This window comes from Temnothorax americanus, unplaced genomic scaffold (assembly GCF_048541705.1).
Source record: "Temnothorax americanus isolate GAGA-0224 unplaced genomic scaffold, ASM4854170v1 Scaffold16, whole genome shotgun sequence".
Taxonomy (NCBI): Eukaryota; Metazoa; Arthropoda; class Insecta; order Hymenoptera; family Formicidae; genus Temnothorax; species Temnothorax americanus.
Genome location: NW_027509297.1, coordinates 1,988,725 through 2,004,807, shown reverse-complemented (window position 1 = coordinate 2,004,807; position 16,083 = coordinate 1,988,725). Strand labels below are relative to the sequence as shown.

At 33.0% G+C, this 16,083-nt stretch overlaps 1 protein-coding gene and 1 non-coding gene across 2 annotated transcripts in view; one reads left to right on the top strand and one right to left on the bottom strand.

Annotated features, from left to right (window-relative positions):
* The window catches only part of LOC143895503 (uncharacterized), a 257,055-nt gene that overhangs the window by 198,837 nt on the left and 42,135 nt on the right, over positions 1 to 16,083 (bottom strand). The gene's annotated exons all lie outside the window — the stretch shown is intronic.
* On the top strand, positions 2,706 to 2,825 carry LOC143895644 (5S ribosomal RNA). The gene has a single exon (XR_013256386.1). It is a non-coding gene; the product is annotated as a 5S ribosomal RNA (ribosomal RNA).

Here is a 16,083-nt window from a genome sequence, read left to right as displayed (position 1 = left end):
GTACACGTTCGTTTTTCGTTAACCCATAAAATCTCGTAACGTTCATGGAGGAAATAGCCCGTTACAAGGGCTATCGTCCCCGGAAAAAATGTCAGGCTAGCTCCTGTCCATCGGCCAGCACATATAATGGATTAACCTATTTTTATGTAATGCGTCACGACGTGTCACGCGTGTCACATTTGCATATCGTATGTGTCGCCGCGCGAGTTTCCCATAGATATGCGAGTGCAATCAATCAAATCGTGTTGGATCTCCGGATTTTCCCTGCGGGAGCGGAACGACGAATGGATGGCTCGATTTAAAAACGAGTTATATTGAAACGTGTCGAAAGCATCCCTTGAATTTTTTGCGAATACTCGAAATTCGTATGAGCATTTTGTTTAATTAATTCGTTCGGCAACATTTTTTAAAAACGATAACCCTTAATAGATAAAATATTTATTTATTAAATTATTATTTTAAGAAAAGTTTATTGAGATAAAGCATATCATAGTTAATATTTAATTATTAACATAATTAAAGAACAATTGCAAATATGATACGCGCATCGAATATTCAGCAAATTTTCATACGCTCTTGTATCACATTAACGTAATTATTTTTTAAATATATACAAAATAATTTTATATTTAAATATTATTTTTATATAAAAAAAAGGTAAATAAATGCAGAAATACGATATAATAATGACAATGACCAATTTAACACGTGCAAGATAGTGAGTAATAAGCACATCCTTAAATTTCAAGTAAAACACGTGCAATTAATATAAGGGAAATAAAGATACGGGAGGATCATTCAGTTAACGACTGTTAGTATTAATTAATCGAATTTAGCGGCAACCGTGCGAGTATAGAAGGGTATGTCGTTACTGCTCACTATGCATATATGTTTCAATATTTCGCGACGCAGATTTTTTTTATGACTCTATATTATTTCGCAGCAGAATGGAGAGAAGGACGGGCTTCGGTAATTATAATAGCAGAATTTAAAAGCACCTTTCTTTCGCTCGCCTGCACCATTCACTAGGCAATTATCGGCAAATAAAATTGCGCGATTGGTTAATTTAAAAGCTCTTCGCTTCACTTCATTTTTTATTGTCTTCTTATATTCAACTGACGATGAAATTTCGATAACGGACGTTCAACGTGGAAGTAATTTCGTTGTGAGTTCCGCAAGTTTCGCTCTCGTGCGTATGACTAAAGGTGTTTCGTTCAAATTATACGTCATTTAACTATATAGAGGGCTTTTACCCGCTTATAATACTCGCCATTAACGTGATAATACCTGTATGAAAAGATATGCCAAGATAAATTATCTGCTATCATCTTTTCATTAATCAAAATCCGCAAATCACCGGAAACAATTCACCATGTAATTTCTTGATTGATACGCTCCGTATTACTTTTGCATTCTTTTTTATCCTTTTTATAATAAATTGAAATTCTATGATAAATTGTTTTATTTTTTCCTTAAAGTATAAGAATGTTATAAACACATTTTTACTAGACCGCTCACAAAATAGTACACTTGATAAATTTTCTAATATAAGTATTAAATAACGCGCTAAAAACTCTCTTATTGCTACATGTTGAATAATTGTAATATACTATATAAACAGCGATTAACAAAAAAAATAACTAGAAAGCTCTGTCTACTAAAATTATTACATTAATAACACAGTTTTGCTACACAAATATGATTCGCTTCTACATATATCAATTCTAAACTTCTTTATATCTTTGTTGCCCCTTTTAGCTTTCTCTTGATTTTTGAACGTTTTCAAAGAATTTCGCTGTGTCCAGATAGCGGAAACATCCTGTGTACTCTACTCCAACAATATTAGAAATTTATCGTGTGAAAATGTAAACACGAATGATAGGAAATGCAATAGCACCACGCGTGAGCCACGTGGCTTTTCGTTTCTCACGGGAACTGTATATTTTCTGGTATGTATACGCGTAGCGAAGCGGTAGTTCATATAGAGCGCGGAATACACTTCCTATTGTTCTGTTCGCCCCCGCGTAATCTGTTTCTCGAAAAACCAGTAGTAATGTCGGTACGTAATATGGCTCTTTCGTATGCAACGCACGTACGACTGCCTCTGTCGCATCGCGCGCAAGATATTTTCCGGAATTCCCGAGCGAAAGCGGAACGCAGATGAACTTGCGCTCTGCTATCGTCGCACCGAGTGCATCGCCACAAGAAAGCTAGTTCTATATTACACACACAATAATTCGCATTCCAGCCATGGGACAATGTGTCCAGTCAGTTCTCATTCACCGCAATAGCGCCGCGATTATCATCGCACGTTGTGGAAACTGAGAAAGTCAGCGAGCACTTTGAAAAATCGGGCGACACGTTTGCGGTATCGTTCTTTCGGACTTGCCATCTCCCTTTTATCTACTCTCCATTCTGTCCCTTTACATTTTAAAGTTAGATGGTTTTATACTATAATGCTGTAGTCCATGAACAATGAAGCTGTTGAGATTTGTAACTATTTAAAAACGAAACGATCTCTATATACAGTTAATATTTTATATTCTCAGAATTTTAATATAATTGAAAAAGTTCTGGCTCTTCTTCAAAAAGTTTCAAAATTCCTTTTTGTTTAAGAAAAGTTGATAATTAAACATATCGCCAATCACGTTGAAAACTTCCGAATTAAAACTGGTTAAATCGTTACCGAATAAGTCAAATTCCTGGGTAACATTCATATCGCGTTTTAAAGTACCAGTTCTCGTCCGATCACTGAAGTCAAGCAACGCTGAGCATGGTTAGTACTTGGATGGGTGACCGCTTGGGAACACCGTGTAATGTTATCCAAAATTTTTTTACCTTATTAAATTTTTTAATTTTATTTCTTAAATAAAAAAGTAGTGATCCCCAAAGATATCTTTTTAGTTTTTGTTACATAAAAATTGATCAATAAACTTTTTATTTCACTTGGAATTTAAATCTAAATTGATTGAACCTAAATGAAAAAGAATTCGAGGAGCAACAACACATTTTATATCTATGTTCCGAGAAAACCCAGCACGTGAATTTAAATCTTTTATTTTTGAGGAATGCCATAAATGCTACGAAACTATATCTTGATCGCTCTGTGGAGCAATCTTCTCTTTCGAGAGCACCGCAGTTCCGACGCGACAGAAGTTTTCATATTTCAGCTTCGAAGGAGTCCCTCCGCACAATCGAAATAAATTGCGTCCACAAAATGCATTTTCGTTCCGACGTTGACGATATTGGCTGAGAGATATTTTCCCGAATGCGAAAACTTCTATGATGCCGCTGCAAGTGTACTGCTTGTCAGAAATTATGTTAGAGAGCACGACATAATTTCTCTGTTGATTTCAAGCAGTCAATATATTGTACACATTATACAAACTGTAATAATATATTACTTATATGAATTATACACATCAATTATCCGTTAAAAAGTATACTAAAACGCAATCGGACATTTTTTATTAAAATATTTTACATAATATTTTTGCAATATTATAATATATTTTAAAAATATTGTCAAATATTTTATATACACGTTTGCTCTAATTTACTCTGAATATCTCAAAATTTTCAACCATAATTTTTAACAGCATTTCTTGCTAAAAATGAATCAGGAGTCTATTTTTAATTGATCTGAGCTATAAAACAAAGTTCGTAAAAAGCTCTTTGTATATAAACACCTATCTTAATGGTATTTATTTTAGTCTCAAATTGTTAACAGAACTGTATTCAAAAAACTTTGGATTTAATTATTATTCTATATAGATTTGATTATTATTCTATATAAAAAGAAATTTGATTCTTAATATTTATTAGTAAATTTCTCGTAATTATGCTAATTGGTTGTTTTTTCAAAACATAGATGCAAAATGCACAAATCGTTATTCCCACTTAAATTCATTTTTGTTTAACTATTCTTAATATTTTACATTCTGATTAAAATGAAAAATTTATTGATCAATTATTCTATTTAATAACATATGAGTAATTTCGGATTGTAGCAATGAGTAAAAACTGTTCTTTATTGTATCTAAGCATTTCGATCCAATTTTCTTAATATTGATTTTAACTTGAAGGAGAATAAAAACAACTCAATTCACAGATATCAATCAGTGTCACTGTCGATTATACGCAATAGCACGCAAAATCTATTAGTGTGCGATCGGTTATCCGTCTATCTGTCAATCATCGATGTTTATCGCTTGATCGAATCATTTTACTTTATTAGTTTCAATTAAATGACATGACTGCAAAACATGCGGTGTGCACTTATGGCACAAGAATGCCAAAAGCTAAAGAGTGGGAAAAGGTGCTGTGGAATTTGGGGTACGATACCACAAGTTATATATATAGGGACGTTAAAGGGGAGCGCCTTAAAGCAAATAGTATCTTGGCTTCTCCTTCGTCGACTATTAACGTATTTTAAATGGAAGAAACCGCCAAAGTTTTTTTTAATAAACTAAAGCAAGAAATTTATAAATTAATGTAATATATTTTTAACTTTTGTCTTTTGCTTCCTCATAGAGGAAGCTTTGTAATGGTGAAAAATTTTTTTTTCGAGATTTTGATGGAAATAGGTTTAGAATGTTCTAAAATGTCGAAAAATCATATTAGTAAAAAATGTCCGGAAGTATGTATGTATGTGTGTGTGTGTGTGTGTGTGTGTGTGTGTGTGTGTGTGTGTACGGATTTTTGTACACGCATCTACTTCTACAATTTTTTAGATACCAGTTTGAATTTTTGCACACAAATAGAGTATCATAGAAAGTATGTCCTCCTCAAATTTTATTGAAATCGGTCTACCGGTATAGATTTTATGCAGATTTTCCTTTTTTTGAAAAATGTGTTTTACGCTGCCGCTTTCTCAATATTTGAGATAGCGATTTATTTTTAATTCTATTATATTTTCCAGTTTTTTCTACCATTATTTCATATATAATTTATTAAAATTTGATTGATCAGATCTCGTATTACACACATTTGAAATTTCGAAGAATTCGTACATACATAGAAGCTTTATAAAACTTGATCTGATCAACCAAATTTTAACCAATTATATATGAAATAGGGGTAGAAAAGACTGGAAAATATAATAGAATTAAAAATAAATCGCTATCTCAAATATTTATAATATCGGGCTGATTTTTTTTATCGATAAAGTATTATTTTAGTTTTTAAGTGGACAAGTATTTTTAGTATTTTTTAGTGAATGTATATAATTATTTACGCAGTCCCCAAAAGAGTTAAGTGTGAAATCAGAACCTTTGCTAACAAAACTTCCTCTATGAGGAAGCCAAAACAAATAAATACCGATAATTATACCTCGAATAAAATAAAAACTTGCACACTTAGGAACTATGAGGAAGCAATGTGCAAGTTTCTACTTGCACAATTAATTCTTTCATTTTATTTTTCTTAGGTTATGAAATAATGTTACATCAATTGTAATACTTGATGAAGACTATTACTTTACAATCTTTAGATAATAAGTTAATTAATAGGTACATATTAATCTACTTATCAGAAATATTAGGAATTTATTTTCTTACATTAAAGATTTACATTTTATAATGACTCAATATAATAGATATTTCTGTTAATGAATATAGTGTGATGTTTTTATAAAATTTTCTATCTTTTGAAATTATGGATTTAAAAATCTGTCATTATATATATAATATATATATATTTTTCTGATAGTTTATTACGAGTTTATTATATTTTAAAGTCCAATATATTATTTTTAAGAAATTATTTTTAAAAACACAATAAATTTCTGCTTTATTTCTTTCTATTTTACTTTGTTACATATGGACAAGTTCGATCAGTGTTGGCGATCGCTTTCCAATTTTCTTCCCTTTGCTACGAATACGAGTGCTACGTGATCAGCAGAAGAGTAGGCACCGAAAAAAAAAGATGAATGCGAGTCCACCGATCGAGCCTTTTTATGGCGATCGATCGGAGTCCGTTGCAACGAATGCGAACAATACTCCGTTAGTATAGCGCAGAATTTCGTTCCTTTTCACGCGAACAAAGTCCTAACGAGAGAAAGAGGTATCTTTTACTTGCAGCGACCAAAAAAACCTCGGACAATCCGATCAAGAGTCACACTCACCTCATTTCTGACAAGCAAGAAAAACGCGCCGCATCGACCATAAAACTGCAAGCGTGTACCATCTTTTTCCTTCTCGGACACGAGATTCGTCGCTTCCGTAAGGAAGCCAGACGAGACGCAAAGAAAGACGAGGAGAAAGTTTACTCGAGCGACGGTTTTCCGCAGGGATCACGGGGGTGGCTTTTCTTTTCAAGATCCGCGGGAGATCTACGCTCTTGAAGTCCGGAGATCCACGGCGCCATTTCTTTATCTTGAAATCAAATCTTCAAAGATAAGGCTGTTCTTGCAGACTCGTGATCTCATGTATCTCGCGCGGAACCAAGATACCGCGGCGTCGAAGTCTGAGGTAAAGTCGAATTGAAGACCCAACCAGTCACGATTCTCACGATATGAACGCTCCCAAGTTTTAGCAGCAATATAGTAACTTTTATCAGAAAACCAACCATCAAATCATCTCTCATAACGTTATACCTATAATATAGGTTTCTTTATGAGAAACTGTTGTGTATTTTATTTTAAGATTATTGTATTATTTTATAATATGTATTTTACTGCAGTTGTTGATAAATTCATACATTTTTAAATTAAGCAGAATATATGTTCGATACTAGATAACACCAATTTGCTCTTTTAGTTCTGATATATTAAAATACTTTAATGCAACACGTGCATGGAAAGTGCCCCATTACGCACGCTACGCGTGCGTGATAGACCACTTTCCAGGCACTTGCAAAATAAAATAGGGAGTGTAAGTCGTGTGTAAAGATGAACGTACAGCTGAATTTGAAACTCGTGATTAAAGTGACACTTAGAGTGCTCACAAAAATGAATTATAGTTTTATTTTATCTTAATTCCCGGGTGCGGTTACCGCACTCGCCTTTGGCTCGTGCGTAAACTCCGCACCCGGGAATTTTACGACACTTGTTACACAAATAACTATTCGACTTAAAATAAAATAAAACTATAATTCATTTTTGTGAGCACTCTAAGTGTCACTTTAATCACGAGTTTCAAATTCAGCTGTACGTTCTCTCTACATAAAATATATTTTTATTCCTCTGCAAATATCTACCGTTGTAATATACGCTCGCATATACTACTATATTATATATTACGTATTACCGCACAAATTCTCAAGCGATCTCAAGATTGTGCAATAACCGCGCGCAATTCGTGTTTCCTCCCAACGAAAATGTCGCGGCGCGCGTGGCGAGAAAAAGTGGCGGTAAACTGGCGGTGAAATAAAATCGCGAAAGACCACTACGAGACATTTTTCCTTGGAGTTACCGCGCTTGTGTAACTACGGCGTGGAGAAGCAGTAAGTGAAAAATCTACTTTGAGCCGCGCCCCCGTGAAATTCATATGCAGGTGACGGCGCGAGATTCGCTCACTCGCTCCGCGACGTAACGCCGCGAAGAGGAAGCCGATCTCACTCCGTTCCTCGAGAAAGAAATAGCCAGAGAGTGTCCTGTTGCCTTCGCTGCGCTGCGAGCCTTTCTCGCAAAAGCTGAAAACTCCGGATCTGAATTTATTCTTATTTAAAATGGAAAAGTTTCCGAGAGCGGCGACGACAGCGACGGCGCGGCGCGCGGCGTGGCGGCGCGCTCGAAAATACGTAATTTAGTTTCGTCGGTCTGCAAAGAGATGAACGCATGAGGGGGAGGATCAGGATTTGAGGGAGAGTAGAGAAAAGAAGAGAAGACAGAGAAAGATAGGAAATTCATTCTTGCACCTTTTTACGAACTGTGGAAAATATGGCAGCGAAAAGCGTTTGGAAAGAGAAGTTTTTCCCGCGGCGTCCAACTGTCCTCGATTAGAAATCAGATTTATTATACGGAGAGATAGTTTAGAGCGCGACTTTTAATCTCCTCGGAGCTTCTTTAATGTGTAGGCGTAATTTATGAGAATCGACGCGCGCAAACTGTATATGAAACGTATTTCCTTCGTACATTTGATATATTAGCATAAAAGGTATTAATACAAAGATAACAGTGCCACTTTTAACTAACTGGAAAACATCATTCATCTTTATAAAAGTTGTTGAATTGCAGATTATATTATATATTAGATATATATACATTATGCGCAAACGTTTAAAAAAGTTTAAAAAGGATATAGACATTCGTAAAGTATTAAAATCATGCAAATGTAATATTCCACGATATTTAATAAAACAACATTCTTCTATCAATTTTATTCTCGATTATATAAAAAAAATCTATGTAAGTATATTGTTATTAAAAATTCCAAAGAGAAACGTACAAAATCAATTCTTACTTATTTTAGATTAGAGACATTTATTCAACTATACGTAACTAAAGTATAATTAAAAAAGGTAAAGAGACCTTGTTGATGTGTGTGTGCAATCATTACGAGAAAAAAAATATTAGCATTTTGATAAGCATTCTATATTCAGATAAATTCCTTTGTAGCACCATTATAAGTAATGAGGGGGTATAACAACACGAGATACCAAAGTATTTTGATATGTAAAATATAACATAGATCTGAAAAATTTTAAATACGAGTTTGATAGTTTTACGATAGATAATACATAATCCTGCGGCACAATACGTATAACAAAAAAAATATTGTGATAAATATAGAATATAGAATATATGTAAATAAAATGATAATTGTTTTCTAATGCAAAAAACTACTGACAGTAAAATTAGTAACAGATGCATCGATAATAACAAAATAATGCATTCAGACACTGCTCAAGTTTTTTATTCAACAACTATAAATAACTAAGTATAAATACTAATACTATTATAACTTATAACTATAACTAATAAGTATAACTAAATATTAATACTATAATTATAATAATATGATACTGTTAAGCCAAAATAGTACTATTAATATAAATATTTAAACTGATTGTGAGAGAGTGTTAAACCAGATTCAGTTGATCCAGTTGATCCAATTCCAGGGTTTTTTATAGAATCTGCAGATTTTAAAAACTGCAATAGTCGTATATTTCTTTGCATTTCCTCGCATTCATGATGTTGCGTTTGAGTAATATACTGATATATGTATATGGACTACGCGCGCCAATGTTCTGACTCGTTAAAGATGACGACGTCGCTCGATTGCAATCATAATCCGAGTAATTTCATGTAGTTTTAAATTAAGCAGTAATGACGCGACCAAGAGTCGATCGTCCGCGAGATACGAGCGAAGCGACAGCCGGAGCAACACGAGAATCGAGAGGAATATTCCGTATCGTCTTCGTCGTCATCGTCGTCGTCGCCGTCGCCGCTGTCGTCGTCCTAGATTCCCTTCAACGCGTACTCGATTACAGTCGCCGTCTCTCGCTGCCGCGTTGAATCCCAATAGCGCGAGATTTTAGTGTATACCGCATTCGCGCGATGTTCGTTCGTCGAGAACGTGTTATCGTGAAACGTGTTCCGTATTCTATGCCGCTTAAGAGCCTCCGCAAAAGTGGCCGATCTAGAGCTAAGTGCTTCTGCATCTCATGAGACGGATTTTTCAGACTTGCTGAAAAATCGGAAGGAACGATTCGTTAATCTTTAGCTGTTATCAATGCCATTTGCTTTTCAGTTACAATTGATTCCATTACTTTAATATCCCTTTGAGATAACATTGTGCATAAATTGAAGTTCGGTTATATGCTTCGTTTAAAAAAGTTATTTTAAATTTAAACTTAATATTTAATTTTAAGTATTAGAAGAAAACAAGACTGACATGATATAAAATTAATTTAGAAGAAAATACCATTACGGTCCTGAATCTTGGTAGCCAGACAATATTTCTATGTATTATTTCCAAATACACATATTTCCAACATAGTAAACTACGCGCCGCGATTGTTTGTCGGCTTTAAAACACGGTTTTCGTTGGAACAGTTATTTTAAATTTAAATATACATAGAATCAAGAAATATAATTGAAAGTAAAGTCTTTAAATATGATTAAGAGTTAATTTGAATTACAAATTTAATAATGATTTCAAAACCAATAGAAAATAATTATTAGTAATGTAAGTTACTAATGTTTACACCATAAAACTGTTGCAATTTTTATTTTTCTAAAATCTTGATATAAAAGCAGTTTAATCGATTTAATTCACTTAATCAATTCACACCACATCGCTCGAATTTAAATGCGACCACATTTTGATCCGAAATTTAAGTTAAAAATTTAAATCAGATAATTTAAAATTCGAGAAACTTTATGCATGTTTATAATTAAACAACAGATGTAAATGCAAGCTAAAATTTTCAACATAAGTTTCATTACCATTCTCAGAGATGCAACTCATTTTCGATGCAACTACGCACTCAATTTGTATTCTATCTATTGTATTAAAATTCAAATATATTTTCCAAAATAGAACTATTATTGATTTGCGCAAAAATATTTAGTTTCCTCTCTCAATTTGTACAATATCATATCTTTAGTTTGTATCAACAATGCAATTTAGAAATATAAAATTAGAACAATTAAGTTTTGCTCTCTTAGAAATTAAAAAAGCGTTTCGTTACTTTTCAATACTTGAATATTTCGCAAATTACAAACTAGACTTATTGTTAGAGAGAAATAATATTATACTCGTATAAAATCAATTAGCGAACATTATATTGTCATTATATTGTAAAAAATTTTGTTTAATGAGGCAACCGTGACTGGATCGTAAATTTGAGCAACTCATCTCCACCTAGAAACTTTTTAATTTATTACAGATGCAATTTTCCTTAATGTTTAACGGAAGTGAACTGCGTGATGTAATGGTTGCGGTGGTTAGAGAAGGATGCATGACGAGAGTTCGCATGCGACTTTAAAAATAAAGTTTCTCCGGAACGAGGAGACACAGTCACCTAGCGTGGATGAACCACGAGTCCCTCGGGAAATCTTACTGCACGCAGAAACATCGCGCTTTACATACTGATATCAGCTTCATATCGGTCGTCTGAGTTAATCGCGGAGAGAAAAACTACCGGTTCGCGGTCGGAAAGAAGGATATCAAAGATGTATTAACATCATGCGATTTCGCTTATTCATGCATATTGAAAAAGATTGATCCATCTCTGAATATACTTTAACACAAATTCTCTTTTTATGGTTTGTTGTTTCATCAACTATATAGCGTTTTCGAAACAACGACGCTCAGTTTTCGTTGAAATTATAGAGCATATTCGTTCACTTGTGCCCGAATATAAGGGCACTTCAGTATATCGATATGTGAATATTGCGCTAGATATAGATATTGCTTTACGTTACGTTCGTTGCGAAAACGACAACCGATGGATGGTTCATCTTTTATCGAGCCAAGGGGAATATAAGTCTTCGTTTCCTACGTTATACAAGGGAGATGTTTTACATTATGAAAATCTCTATTGCGATACCGGGGAAACTTTCGAAGGCAGATGAGGGTGGTTGCGTAGGATGTTTGATGCTCAATGTGGGGTTCTTGAAAGATTAATGTGAAGAAATATGGGTTAATCGCACTTTGTCTTGTTCCCCTGATGGGATTCATTAATTATTTGCAAAATGATCATATTTTCCATATACTAATTCGATATTTAAATATGTGTACTACAGAGTGTATAAATATGCAATATAATATAATATACATTAAATATATGTACAGAAACTGTAAGTTTTTTAGAATAAATGTACATAATACTTTTATTTTAAAAATTTTCCTTTCTATTATAGAATTTAACCATAAAAAACTGGATATTCCATTTTAAATAATAAGCAATCAGATTTTTCCTATGCCTTTATCTGAAAAAAAAACTATCATGCCAGCATATTATGTCTCAAAATTATACAATTTTTGTACACAATATTCTTCTCATTACTTGAAGTAGCTGAGATATTTCAGGTAGATAAAGTTAGTAAAACACATTACGTATACGTATGTATATTTTTTTAACTGACCAAACTTTTTTAAGTTTGAAGTTTAAGTAGTAAAAGAAGAAACATTTATCTATTTTATTATCTACGTTCGTGAATACATTGTTCGAGTGGATACAGTACAAATGAAATTAACCAAGAAATAACAGATAAAAATAATTTCTTTGTTATCTGCATCATATATGCTGTGCACAATCGAAATATACACTTTATCAATATACTTCTATTTAAAATAAAAATAATATTTCCATCATGTGATAAATAATAAAAGAAGAGATTAATATTTACTTTTATAGTCATACATGTTCCTCTTATTAATTATGCAATTTACATTTTATTTATTTTAAATAAGTTCTAAAATATATATGAGAAAAATCAGAAAAGAAATATCTGAAATATTTGCATTCAGGAATATTTGGAAGATTGCATGCTAAGTTATTTTATTTTTTCAAATAAAAACACTAACTTAATTACAAATTACATACTATAATATAAAACTATTACATACGTATATTATAATATAAAATTATTATATTCTCGTCTTAAGACTAATGGTGCGTCTCCACCTGCGAGTCAAAACTCTCGAGAGCAAAAAGAAAGAGAGAGAGAGAGAGAGAGAGAGAGAGAGAGAGAGAGAGAGACTCTCGAGTTCTTACTCGCAGGTGGACACGCACCACACACACACACACACAATGCTCAAACAACATTAGATACATAAAATAGAAATATTTTCTATTTATTCTCATTTTAAATAGAAATGTATTAATCGATAAAGTAGTGTATATTTCGACTGTGCACACACAGAAAAAAAGAAAACTATTAAATCAAGACTTATATTCTTGTATATAAGCAAGAATCTATAATTTTCTTATAAGAATTTCAACTTTTTATTTTTTAACTTTTTTCGTAATTAACCTATATAAATACCTTCATTCAAACAAGTTTTTTTTCGTTTAATGCAATTTATATCTCATTTCAAGATTATAGATTCTTGCTTATATATAAGAATATAAATCTTGATTTAACATTTTTTTTTGTGCATGATGCAGATAACAAAGAAATGATTTTTATCTATTATTGCTTGATTAATTTTACTTGCACTGGTATCCACTCGCATAATGTATAATTCTCAAACGTGTTCAAGATCGATATATGCTCCGGACAGGATGTCTTCTTAGGCGGAAGATTCGTGGCTATATATGCAAGATATACATATATGTCGTGAGCATTAATTTATTAACGGTCTCAAAAGCAATTTGCTGCCTTGTCACAACAAGACGAATATTGCAGACGATGTAACTCGTCAACCTATGTTACTCTCTCGCACTGCTTCTCCACCTGTCCCTATCACCATTTCTTCGAAACGGGTTATACTTCGACCATTCCGTTTGACCGGGTCCGCTTAGTCGTGCGACATGGTGTTAATAAATGACGGATATGCTCAGAACTACGTTTACCAACAAGCGGCACCTAATAAGTAACTGCTAAGAGACTTTAGTATTTAAAGCTGTTTTAAGATCTTTAGAGACTCTAAGCTCTCTTGCGCTTACTACTCACATCATCTCAAATATTAAAGTTTATCTATGGCTCTTTCCCTCCCTCCTTCTCTCCTTCTCTCTGTGTATGCATATATATGATATATATATATATACATATATATTTATTTATTTATTTCTCATGCTAAATTTATTTACTTAAATGTTTAAAAAAATTGTTTTTTCTGATAAAGAATTTGATTTTTATAAATCTATTTTTCGAATTATTGCAAAGCATTAACTGCAACTCATGATTTAATTACTGATAGCATAAATCAAGAAAGTTTATTTTAATAAATATCTACAGGCAAATATATATATATATATATATATATATATATATATTGGCAAACAATTTATAATATGTTCACATCTTATATCTTTGATAGAGAATTTAAAATGGAAAGACACTCGTGTAATTTACCTGGTCTTATACTAACTTCTTAATACTCGGAACTTTTCTTCTTAGCAAATATACATCAGAACGTTCCAGAGAAAAGTTTCTTATGAACCGGAGCCAAGACTTCACCGCTGCCTTGAGTGATCACAAATGCAGCTTAGTGTTCCGGATCGCAGAATTTATGCGTATACTTGCCATCCTTCTTTACGTAATGTCAAATACTAAGGGACGCCGTGAAAGTAGGTTCTGCTATCAGAAACGAGAGCTAAGAAATCTAGTGTGATGTTTCATATTTAAGCGGATTGCCATTTCGTGAAAGTCAAGCGCGGGCTATTTCTGGATGCGAGAGAGAAAGAGAGAGAGAGAGAGAGAGAGATTTTACACTATTATATTATTGTAAGTGACGTTTTGATAATTCGGGGCTTCCAGCAGAATAAATTAACGTGTCGTAATTACCGCGGCAAAACATGACCGGCGACTATAGATTTGAATACACTCTCGAGTGAGACACATCAAAGTATGTTTAAATTTTATATGCGTCTATTACACAATTTATTATAATATATTAAATCGATATAAACATTTTTTTCTAACAATAAGTATATAGAGAATAAAAATAAAGACTTAATATATGAAAGAAACTAGAATTGCAGTATTTTTAAAAAATCAATATTTGTTAAAACAAAAGCCATTATTATGTGTAAAATTATATAAGTATCTCTTTTTATGTTTCTCTGTGAAGCAGTTATTATATCTTTGACTAATATGAGATATATAAATATTGCTGTCAAACGCAATCTCACCAGTATAATTTATATTCTTTGCCAGAAAATTGTTATACAGTTCCATCATTTATCACAAAATAAATATGTTCTACTTTCGTAATCGCATACATGTAGCGTTTGCGGAAAGAAATTTATAAAATCACTTAATAAAAAGTTCTATAAGAAAAAGATAAAAACTCTAGAAAATTATTTGTTTGCATTAAACTGCGTTTTTACTATTTTCTGCCATTATATAATCTTTCTTAAAAAAATGCGAACATTAATAAAACGTCCCTCTAAAATATAACATGACGATCAAGGGAATTAAAATTTTTAATTGCTTATTAAAAACTGAGTTTTCGGCTTAGCTGAAAAACTATTATAAAAGACTCGCAAAAATAAAGACATATAATAATTATTAACCAAATGAAAATAAGACACTTTTATTTTTATTTAAACTAAATTTCTAATAAAATAAAATAAAATATTTTATTTTACATCCTCTCATATCGGTGAACGTGCCATTCATGTATGCATCTAAACAATAGTAATGATATAATGTCTAATCAATTGTTAGAAAAAGACTGTTCGTTATTATTTCATAATACCTCATTTCTCATAGATACATTTTATTTACGTTTGTAACGTAACTTTAAAAATCCATTGCCTCGATAATGAAATAAAATAATAACTCACCGGCTGATGCGCAACAGCGGAGTTGTAACTCTGCGCGGCGATCTGTAACATACAAATATTTTTACATTAAAGCAGTGTGTCCAAGGGATAATCAATACTTGAAGTAAATAATTATATCGCGCCCGTCAAATTTTTAAAACATTATTCTAGGATATCTGATTTTAAAATGTTAATGCAAGAAATAATCGCGGCTGCGTATTTCCGCGTTAATCGTTCGCATAATTAATCCGCGAAAAATGCAAGTAATATTACGACCGCGACCGTGTGAATAAAAGAGAGACGCAACGTTCGCGCGACGTACTTAATGTCTCTTTTCGCATACGCTGGAGATCGAATTCCGGCATCTCCGGCGAAAATTGCGTCTGAGTTAAACCTCGAACGAGCAACGGGTATCGCGTGTAAATGGTAAATGGGCGAATCAAGTCGCGCTTGAGAAAATGACGAAATCCGCCACAGGACCGATAGGACGGCAAAGTAATAACCAAATAACGATTACTCACCTCACGGTTGCCCCGCTGTCGCCCGATGCCCTCCTAGGCCTCCTCCTCCTCTCCTCGGTCCTCCTTCGTTTCGCATCTCCGTCGGCGCACTCACTCACGACTCGGCAACGTTCGCTCGCGAAAATCGACGATATCGGCGCGATTATGATCGCGCGACGCATTCGACACTTTGCACGGC